This window comes from Macaca nemestrina, chromosome 8 (assembly GCF_043159975.1).
Source record: "Macaca nemestrina isolate mMacNem1 chromosome 8, mMacNem.hap1, whole genome shotgun sequence".
Classification (NCBI taxonomy): domain Eukaryota; kingdom Metazoa; phylum Chordata; class Mammalia; order Primates; family Cercopithecidae; genus Macaca; species Macaca nemestrina.
This window is the reverse complement of record NC_092132.1, coordinates 121,503,911-121,514,149: the sequence shown is the minus strand read 5'-3', so window position 1 is coordinate 121,514,149 and position 10,239 is coordinate 121,503,911.

The following is a 10,239-nucleotide window of genomic DNA, read 5'->3' as shown; positions in this document are numbered from 1 at the left end:
AGGAAAATTGCTCTCTCATGCAATAGTGGTATAACAATGTAAACCAAAAAAAAAAAGAGAGAGAGAGAGAGCAGTTTGGAAGTATATACTGAAATTCTACTGAAAGTATACATGATTCCTAGCTCTGCCCACTGAGAAGGCCTAGAACTAATACAACTCTAGTAGCAATGAGCACAACTAGTGCCCAGATCTTGGTTAGTCAATACCATTCACCAAAGAAACCAAGCATCCTTGAAGAAATGGTTGATTATGGGGCTGAGCAGGAAAACACAAAGTAAGAAGCCTGGAGCACCTCACAGTACCAGAAAGTTAGGAAGGAGAAACAAAGAATGTAGGACCTCAAACTGAAAGAGTTGGCCAAAGGTAGAAAACATGGGAAATAAACAAATAAAGACTGTGTTGGATTGTAAGTCAAAGAATAAATAAATGTTGTGGATGAATACTGATGACCAGTCAAGCAAGTAACCAATCATTTAATGGAGAAGAGAAAATCTCTTATATGAGAATTCCAAGCAATATATGCAGTGGACTTAGTGACTTGGTTCCAAAGAATGAAGTATGGAAATAGAAACATTGTAGCTCAACTGTGGAAAAATCTGGCAGACACCACTTTAACCAAGTGGTAAAGATGAAGATTACCAGTAATAAGTCGTGATGACATCAGGTGCTCTCTTATATGATGCAATGAGAAGAGTACCTAAACTCTCTTCCCTCTAACACTAATAATCCTAGTTTAACATTGACAAAACATCAGACAAACCCCAAATGAGGGATGTTCAGCTAAATACCTGACAAGTTCCCTTTAAAAACATCAAGGTCTTGTAACATAAGGAAAGTCTAAGTGGCTGTCACAGACTTTAGGAGACAAAGGAGACATGAGGACTAATGGAATATAGGATCCTGGATGTGGAAAAACTGGCAAAATCTTAATAAAATCTATAGTTTAGGAAAAAACAATTTGATCAAGCAGTATTACTCCTGTGGAAACTCTTATGATGTATGATATTAGTTCTCAAACTTTAGCATACAACAGAATCACCTGCAGAGACTGCTATAATCAGATTTCTGGGTTCCGCTCCCAGAATTGTTATCCAATATGTCTGCAGGGAGGAAAGGCGGGAGAATTTGCATTTCTAACCAGTTCTCAGGTGCTGCTGCTCAACTGATCTGCGAATCTCACTTTGATAAACTCTGACATATGCGAACATTTACTATAAGAATATTTACTGTCATAATTATGTCTTGGATTACATAATTTTTCTTCTCTTCTTTTCTTTTTTTGAGACACGGTCTCACTCTATTGGCCAGGCTAGAGTCCAGTGGCATGATCTAAGCTCACTTCAACCTCCGCTTCCTGGGTTCAAGTGATACTCCTACCTCAGCCTCTCGAGTAGCTGGGATTACAGGCACCTGCTACCACACCCGGCTAGTTTTTGTATTTTTGGTAGAGATGGGGTTTTGCCATATAGCTCAGGCTAGTGTCGAACTCCTGGGCACAAATGATCTGCCTGCCTCAACCTCCCAAAGTGCTGGGATTACAAGCGTGAGCCACCGTGACCAGCCATTTACTATCTTTTTCTTTTTTTTTCCTTTTTTTTTTTTTTATACTTTAAGTTCTAGGGTACATATGCACAACGTGCAGGTTTGTTACATATGTATGCATGTGCAATGTTGGTGTGCTGCACCCATTAACTCATCATTTACATTAGGCATATCTCCTAATGCTATCCTTCCCCCTCTCCCCTCCCCCTACCCCACGACAGGCCCCAGTGTGTGATGTTCCCCTTCCTGTGTTCAAGTGTTCTCATTGTTCAATTCCCACCTATGAGTGAGAACATGCAGTGTTTAGTTTTCTGTTCTTGCGATAGTCTGCTGAGAATGATGGTTTCCAGCTGCATCCATGTCCCTACAAAGGACACGAATTCATCATTTTTATGGCTGCATAGTGTTCCATGGTGTATATGTGCCATATTTTCTTAATCCAGTCTGTGGTTGATGGACATTTGGGTTGGTTCCAAGTCTTTACTATTGTGAATAGTGCTGCAGTAAACATACGTGTGCATGTGTCTTTATAACAGCATGATTTATAATCCTTTGGGTATATACCCAGTAATGGGATTGCTGGGTCAAATGGTATTTCTAGTTCTAGATCCTTGAGGAATTGCCACACTGTCTTCCACAATGGTTGAACTAGTTTACAGTCCCACCAACAGTGTAAAAGTGTTCCTATTTCTCCACATCCTCTCCAGCACCTGTTGTTTCCTGACTTTTTAATGATCGCCATTCTAACTGGTGTGAGATGGTATCTCACTGTGGTTTTGATCTGCATTTCTCTGATGGCCAGTGACGATGAACATTTTTTCATGTGTCTGTTGGCTGCATAGATGTCTTCTTTTGAGAAATGTCTGTTCATATCCTTTGCCCACTTTTTGATGGGGTTGTTTGATTTTTTTCTTGAAAGTTTGTTTGAGTTCTTTGTAGGTTCTGGATAATAGCCCTTTGTCAGATGAGTAGATTGCAAAAATGTTCTCCCATTCTGTAGGTTGCCTGTTCACTCTGATGGTAGTTTCTTTTGCTGTGCAGAAGCTCTTTAGCTTAATTAGATCCCATTTGTCAATTTTGGCTTTTGTTGGCGTTGTTTTTGGTGTTTTAGACATGAAGTCCTTGCCCATGTGTATGTCCTGAATGGTATTGCCTAGGTTTTCTTCTAGGGTTTTTATGGTATTAGGTCTAACATTTAAGTCTCTAATCCATCTTGAATTAATTTTCATATAAGGTGTAAGGAAGGAACCCAGTTTCAGCTTTCTACATATGGCTAGCCAGTTTTCCCAGCACCATTTATTAAATAGGAAATCCTTTCCCCATTTCTTGTTTTTGTCAGGTTTGTCAAAGATCAGTTGGTTGTAGATGTATGGTGTTATTTCTGAGGACTCTGTTCTATTCCATTGGTCTATATCTCTGTTTTGGTAACAGTACCATGCTGTTTTGGTCACTGTAGCCTTGTAGTATTGTTTGAAGTCAGGTAGCGTGATGCCTCCAGCTTTGTTCTTTTGACTTAGGATTGTCTTGGCAATGCGGGCTCTTTTTTGGTTCCATATGAACTTTAAAGTAGTTTTTTCCAATCCTGTGAAGAAAGTCATTGGTAGCTTAATGAGGATGGCATTGAATCTATAAATTACCTTGAGTAGTATGGCCATTTTCACGATATTGATTCTTCCTATCCATGAGCATGGAATGTTCTTCCATTTGTTTGTGTCCTCTTTTATTTCACTGAGCAGTGGTTTGTAATTCTCCTTGAAGAGGTTCTTCACATCCCTTGTAAGCTGGATTCCTAGGTATTTTATTCTATTTGAAGCAGTTGTGAATGGGAGTTCACTCATGATTTGGCTCTCTGTTTGTCTGTTATTGGTGTATAAGAATGCTTGTGATTTTTGCACATAAATTTTGTATCCTGAGACTTTGCTGAAGTTGCTTATTAGCTGAAGGAGATTTTGGGCTGAGACGATGGGGTTTTCTAAATATACAATCATGTTATCTGCAAACAGGGACAATTTGACTTCCTCTTTTCCTATACTATCTTTTTCTTATTCATGTTTTCAAACATTTAAAACTATTTTCAAATGCTTCTATAATATTTGTGCTGCTTTTGCAGTAAGATAAACATATTAATTTAAGTTAAAAAGGCAACCCTTTCTGACATTATGCTCTTAATATTTATATAAGATTTTTGTGTTTTTGAAGGATGACTGATGCACAGGGAATGCTTTTAGTGGCTGCTTTTTAAAACTAATGTTGAATTCATTAAAGTGACAAATTAAAAACCTTAGTTTTCCCTTAAGGTTTTAAGTTTAACCTAAAAATAACATTATCACAGTTATAAGTCTACTGATACTTAACAATCATTTCCAAGAGAACTAATTAATATTTTGACATTCTTCTAAATATCCTATCCCATTTACAAACATAGCTAAACTGCCTTAAAATACTTTAAAATTCATTTATAAATTTAATAGATTCTATTTTTATATATTTTAAATATCTGTTCAACAAGCAAAACTTTCCCAGATCCTTTGACATTGCAAGTTAATGTATTACATTATACTTTAAAAATATAATTTCAAGTTCTTCAAAATAGCCTAACATTATTTATAAACTTAGTCAAAATCTCATACGTTTCAACATAAATTTCCAAGTCTAAACTGAATGACTCAACTACGTTTTATGTTTCCTCATAAAGCTAATCTTTTAGAATTTTAAAATGCCAAAATCTTTTAAATGTGACAATCATTTAAAATGCCAGAAACCCAGATTATTCCTAAACCTAACATAAATGATCGGTTCAATGGTTCTGATTTACTTTTTTGTATATGTGCTGTTGTGAGCTGACTTGTATGTCCTCCTTCAACCCTCAAATTCATATGTTGACATCCAAACCCTCACTATCTCAGTATATGACTTTATCTGGAGATGGGGTCTTTACAGACCTTAAGATTAAGTTAAAATGAGGGAACAGAGAGTGATACCATAAGAAGGTGGGGAGAATGCACTTTGAAGACCATGTTGGCCATTTCACAAGATGAGGACAGCAGGTGAGCTGAGAGCTGATAACTGAAAGGAAATCAGTATGAAGCAGTGAAAAGAACTTAGCTTCTCATTGGGAGGAGTAAAAGGCAAACACCCTAGTGAAGTTAATGTATTCATCCATTCTACATGTAAAACACATTCCATTGGGATAAGTGACATTATCTAGCAGAGTCCACTGTTAGCATATTCATAACCCCTGAGTAACTGAGAAAGACAGTTTCTCTGAGCCCCTGTATTGGTTTCTTTTTCTTCTCTGTTTTGCTTCCCCACTCCCCTAAAGATCCTGCCTGGAATTGCCTCTCAAACTACATTCACTCAAGTCCTTGGTTTGATATTCCAATCTATGACAGTAATGCACAATTTATAAAATTGTATCTGGAGGGAGAAAGCTAATCTGGATATTTTGGGGGATGGTGGTAAGGGAGAAATCTCCTATTGTGTTGTACAAAAAAAATAGTGATTTGGAGTCAGAAAACTTATATTGGAATCTTAATTCTATCACATATTAGATGAGTACACTTGGGAAATGGACTTCTTTGAATCCCCAAATCCTACTTTATAAAATGAAGGTAATAAATGATCATCAAATGAGGTAATCTATGCCAAAGTGTCAAGCACATAGTAGGTACTCAGGAAACAGGAATTTCCTTTCTCATTGTTTATATCTTTATGTTATTGATACATAGTTGAAAATGTTATGTTGTAGAGAGAAAAGGTTCTCTATCAAACAAGCTTAAATTTAACTTCAGTCCTGGCTGCAGACCATGATCCTGGGTCCAGTATTCAATAAAAAAAATTGTAGCTTTTCCCCTTTTCCAGAACTAAGATTATTGAAGACCTTTGTATTAAAGAGATAGAGAAGTTTTACTCTAACAGATGTCCCAGATGTGTATGATGTAATCTGAATTGTAATGTGGAATTAAAATATTGCATACCATGATCCCATCCATCAATTCAAACACACCTCTTCAATTTGATATTACAAGCTTTATTACTTTATGATTGTGGAAAATTTGTAGATAATGTATTAGAACACAAATCCATTGCAGTGTGTTAGCACAAATCTGAATTTTAGGCTCAATAGGCCAGTCTTTTGAAATAGATTTATCAAGTGACTTGTATCTGAATGGTTAATCAGGTGTATTGATAATGCTGGACAACTCAGGGCCATATTGCATATGCAGTATCCACACACACATACACACATACTAGGGTATTTATGGAACATGTATATGATTGTTGGTTTATGTCAGTCACTTTAGTTCCAAGGATCAAAGAACTTGGCCCTATTAGCCAGAACTTAATTGTCTTGGTCACTTATCCCTATATTATGAATCCTGAATTTTATAAGGGTCCATTCACTGAGATTGGCAGTGTGTTCCTAATTGTAAAAATCATTTATTTTATCTATTCAAGCAAATGTTAGTTTGGATCTGGAACTTGAAGGCTTAACTTTGTCACACTGATCATTGGGCTTTGCAGGGATTAAAAACTAAATGTGAAAATTCTCTCAGTGAATTTGTGTTGAATTCAATTTTGAGCCATCAGCTGTACATGGAAAACATGAATAATGAAATAATAGTAGGTATTTTAAAAAGAACACTTATTTTATGGCATTATCCTAAATACTTCATGCACAACATACCATTACATTCTCGTAACCAGCATATAGAGTAAGGCCATCCCATTTTCAGTGAGAAAACAGAGGTTAAGGGAAGAGGAATTACTATCCATGGCCTTGTGCTAATAGATGTTAGAATGGGGCTTTGGAACCAATACCATTGACTTCAAAATTTTTGTACTCACTAGTAGCCTGTAATGCTTCATGATCAAACAAAATTTTACATAAAATTCCAAGAGTCTCACAGCCTTCCAATCTTGTGCCTGGGCCTAAGGACTCTGGGTCAAGAATCCTTTTACTAGTTGCTTGCCACCCATGTATGCCTCAGCTTCTTGCCTTCTCCAGAGTTTAATCCCTTCATTAAAACCACAATTGTTCCCTTTTGTTGACAAATTTGAGATGTCCTTGTTGAGTTTGACCCAAAGGAACCCTGGATAAGACCTCTTCTCCTTTCTAGCTCCATTCCCTTATGGGCTTTGTCTCCACTTCGGAACTACACGACTTCTAATTCGGTCAAACAGAGCTTCTTGCTATTCTCCCTGTACCAGCTTCTGAGGGCTGTGGTAACAAAGGCCCACAGACTGGGCAGTTTAAACAGCAGAAATGTGTTGCCTCATGGTTCTGGAGGCAGAAGCCTGAGATCAAGGTGACAGCAGGGCTGGTTCCTCCTGAGGGCCATCAGGGAAGAATCTGTTCCAGGTCTCTCCTTCAACTTCTGGTGCTTTGCTGGCAATCTTTGGTGTTCCTTGGTTCCTGCTGCACCCTCCCCTCAGTCTCTGAATTCATCTTCACATGGTATTCTCCTTCCTGCTTTGTGCATGTCTTTGTCCAAATTTCCCTCTTCTATAAGGATATCAGTCATACTGGATTAGAGGCTCACCTTATTCCAGTATTACTTCATCCCTTCATCCTAAGTACATTGTCAATTACCCTATTTCTTTTTTTTTTTTTTTTTTTGAGACAGAGTCTCGCTGTGTTACCCAGGCTGGAGTGTAGTGGTGCGATCTTGGCTCACTGCAACCTCTGCCTCCTGGGATCAAGTGATTCTCCTGCCTCAGCCTGCAAGTAGTTGGGATTACAGGTACCTGCCACCACACCTGCATAATTTTTGTATTTTTAATAGAAATGGGGTTTCACCATGTTGGCCAGGCTGGTCTTGAACTCCTGACCTCAAGTGATCCTCCCACCTTGGCCTCCCAAAGTGCTGGGATTACAAGCGTGAGCCACTGTGCCCAGCCCCAATGACCCTATTTCTAACTAAGGTCACATTCCATGGCACTGGGGCTAGAGTCTCAACATATGACTTTCAGGCGAACACAATTCAAACTATAACACCTCCTGGTACATGAAACAGTTCTGTGTTTTCAACTCCAGAGGATGCTTTTCAGATTGTTCTTTCCCCACTACTTTAGAGTGAATTTCTAGTCAACATTTAAGGCCATCCCCAAAGTAAATGTTTTTACGAAGATATCTCTAACTCTTGCAGGTTGATGGTTACCATTTCCAAACCTGAAGGATGCTCTTCTTGATCTGATAGGCCTCCTTACATGTGAGGGTGTCATTTGTCATTTTTTTTTTGAAACAGTAAGCCTTTCAAGGGCTGTATCCATGTCTTTTTACTTCTGTCTTTTTAGTGCTATCAAGGTGTCTGGCACACAGTGAGTGACCAGTAAAAGTTGTAGGTGAGTAAAGCAAACATTCTCCTTATTCTATTAGGGTCCTTCTTCTAACTTTCTGGCAAAGGAGGAGTAAGGCGTGGTCTTCTTGAGACTATTAATCTTACAAAATATGAGACTTCATGTTTAAGGATATGGATATTGAAAACTTGCTTTGCTAAATAAAATAAAAGAGCTAAGATGATATTTTCTGGTAAAATCGTCTGATGGCACTTTTCACGTCCAGTGTCTAAAATTTGCCAAGCTTCAGCTTCGTGCGGTCTCTCACTTCCTGGCAGGTGTTAGCCATTCCAGAGGTGGACCAGATGCTTGTGCAGCTGCCTTGCGTGCTCTTGACACTTTCCAAAATCAGGCTAGGCATCAGAAATGAGAAGTTATTAATTTTCCTGGTAATTTTTCTAGGACCCGCCATCTCAATATGTGTCTTACTTGTTGGTATCACAGGCTCATACCAGTTGGAATTTGAAGGCAAATCTCAGCTAAGTACCTCATTGGAGGTGCAAACTGTAATGATAAATGCGTGACTCCACTGGGCGGAGTCTCTGTGGTGGAAATACAACGATGAATGCAATTCTGAGTTCTATCAGTCCTACTGGAATACAAGTTGTTTAGTAGCCACAAATGGCTTAGCCGTAATGCAGTCAGCATTCCCAAAGTAAAGCATTTCCATTCCTGTCACTACAAAGGATAAATTAGCTCCTACAAGGGAGGGAATAGAAATAGCTCCTTAAACACTGTCTTTAAGAGGTTGGTTAAAACCCTTACCATGACTGTCTCCATCACAGACAGCTGTGTTATTTGTTGATTTTAATACTGATGATTTGCATTCACATAGTAAGGACTCAGAATTACTTTACAAATAGTCTCATTACAACTTACACTGCTGTTGCAAAGTAAGTACATGGTTAATTGTATTTTGCTCATTTTTCTAGGCAGGATCATGAGCCATTGAGTTTAATCTACCTAGAGCATACACTGATTTAATAATACACAAGATTGAGAAAACAACCACAAAGTAATGTGGTTTATTTTCTGAACAGACATTCTAGAAATTCAGTATCACAATCTAGAATATAAATGAAATGTCCTTATTTAAATATTGCTGACATTACCAGAATTTAGCTTTGGGTAGCCTTAGTGGTAAAAGTGCATAATTTGTCCTTTGGCATTTTAGAAATGGTCAAATGACATCCAGAATCAAGTCTGGTAAATACGGTGTGTGGCCCCACTGCCTGACATGAGATTGGCAATCAGAAATAAAACACTGATTTCTATTCAGGTATACCTTCTAATGTGGCTGTTCTGTAAATTTTCACATTGCCTGAAATGCTTTCAAAAACAGCAGCATTACTGGAAAAAGTGTATACAGCCTCTCAAGAGATGTGTATGATAAGTCAACATTTGAATATATAGGTTTGGGTATATTTTCTCTTAATAGCCCCTTGGCTGGGTGCGGTGGCTCACACCTGTAATCTCAGCACTTTGGGAGGCCGAGGCAGGAGGATCACTTGAGGTCAGGAGTTCAAGACCAGCCTGGCCAACATGGTGAAACCCCATCTCTACTAAAAATACAAAAATTAGCCAGGTGTGGTGGTGCGCATCTGTAATCCCAGCTACCCGGGAGGCTGAGGCAGGAGAAGGGCTTGAATCCAGGAGACAGAGGTTGCCGTGAGCCAAGATCACACAACTGCACTCCAGCCGGAGTGTCAGAGAAGGACTCCATCTCAAAAAACAATAATAAAAAAATAAATAAATAAATAGTCCCTCAATCCCCCTCCCATCTCACTTGTCCTACCACCATCAATGATTTGGTCTCATTTCTTCCTGTACCCATAAAAAGGGTTTCTGACTTTGTATACCCATTTTAGAGTTCCATGACTCTGAGAACACCCTTCACCTCCTGTCCAACTTAAATGTTTGCTTCTTACATTACACTTCAGTTTTGAGATCTGTTGCAGACTCAGACCCTGACTAAGGAATGGATCCACCCAGAAGATGTCTAGGTTGTTAATCTTTGTGGAGCGCCAAACATTACACGTGTGATCAAACATTTCTGAAAAGGAAAGGAGACTGAGAAAATTGTAACTGCTCAAATTCCTCTTCTTACTCTACTAATAAAAGCCAATGCTTATATGTAGTCCAGTCTGTAGCAGACATTGTTACAAGTGCATAAACTATATTAACTTCTTTAAATCTCACAACTGAGTGATGTAGATATGACTATTTTACAGATGAGGAAACTGAGGCAGAGAGAGGTTAAAAAGTAGCACAGCTAGGAAGTGCCATATCTCGTATGGTGAATACTAAAGTTATTATGGAAAATACTTCAAAAATCTCTTAAAAATGCCCAAAACCACT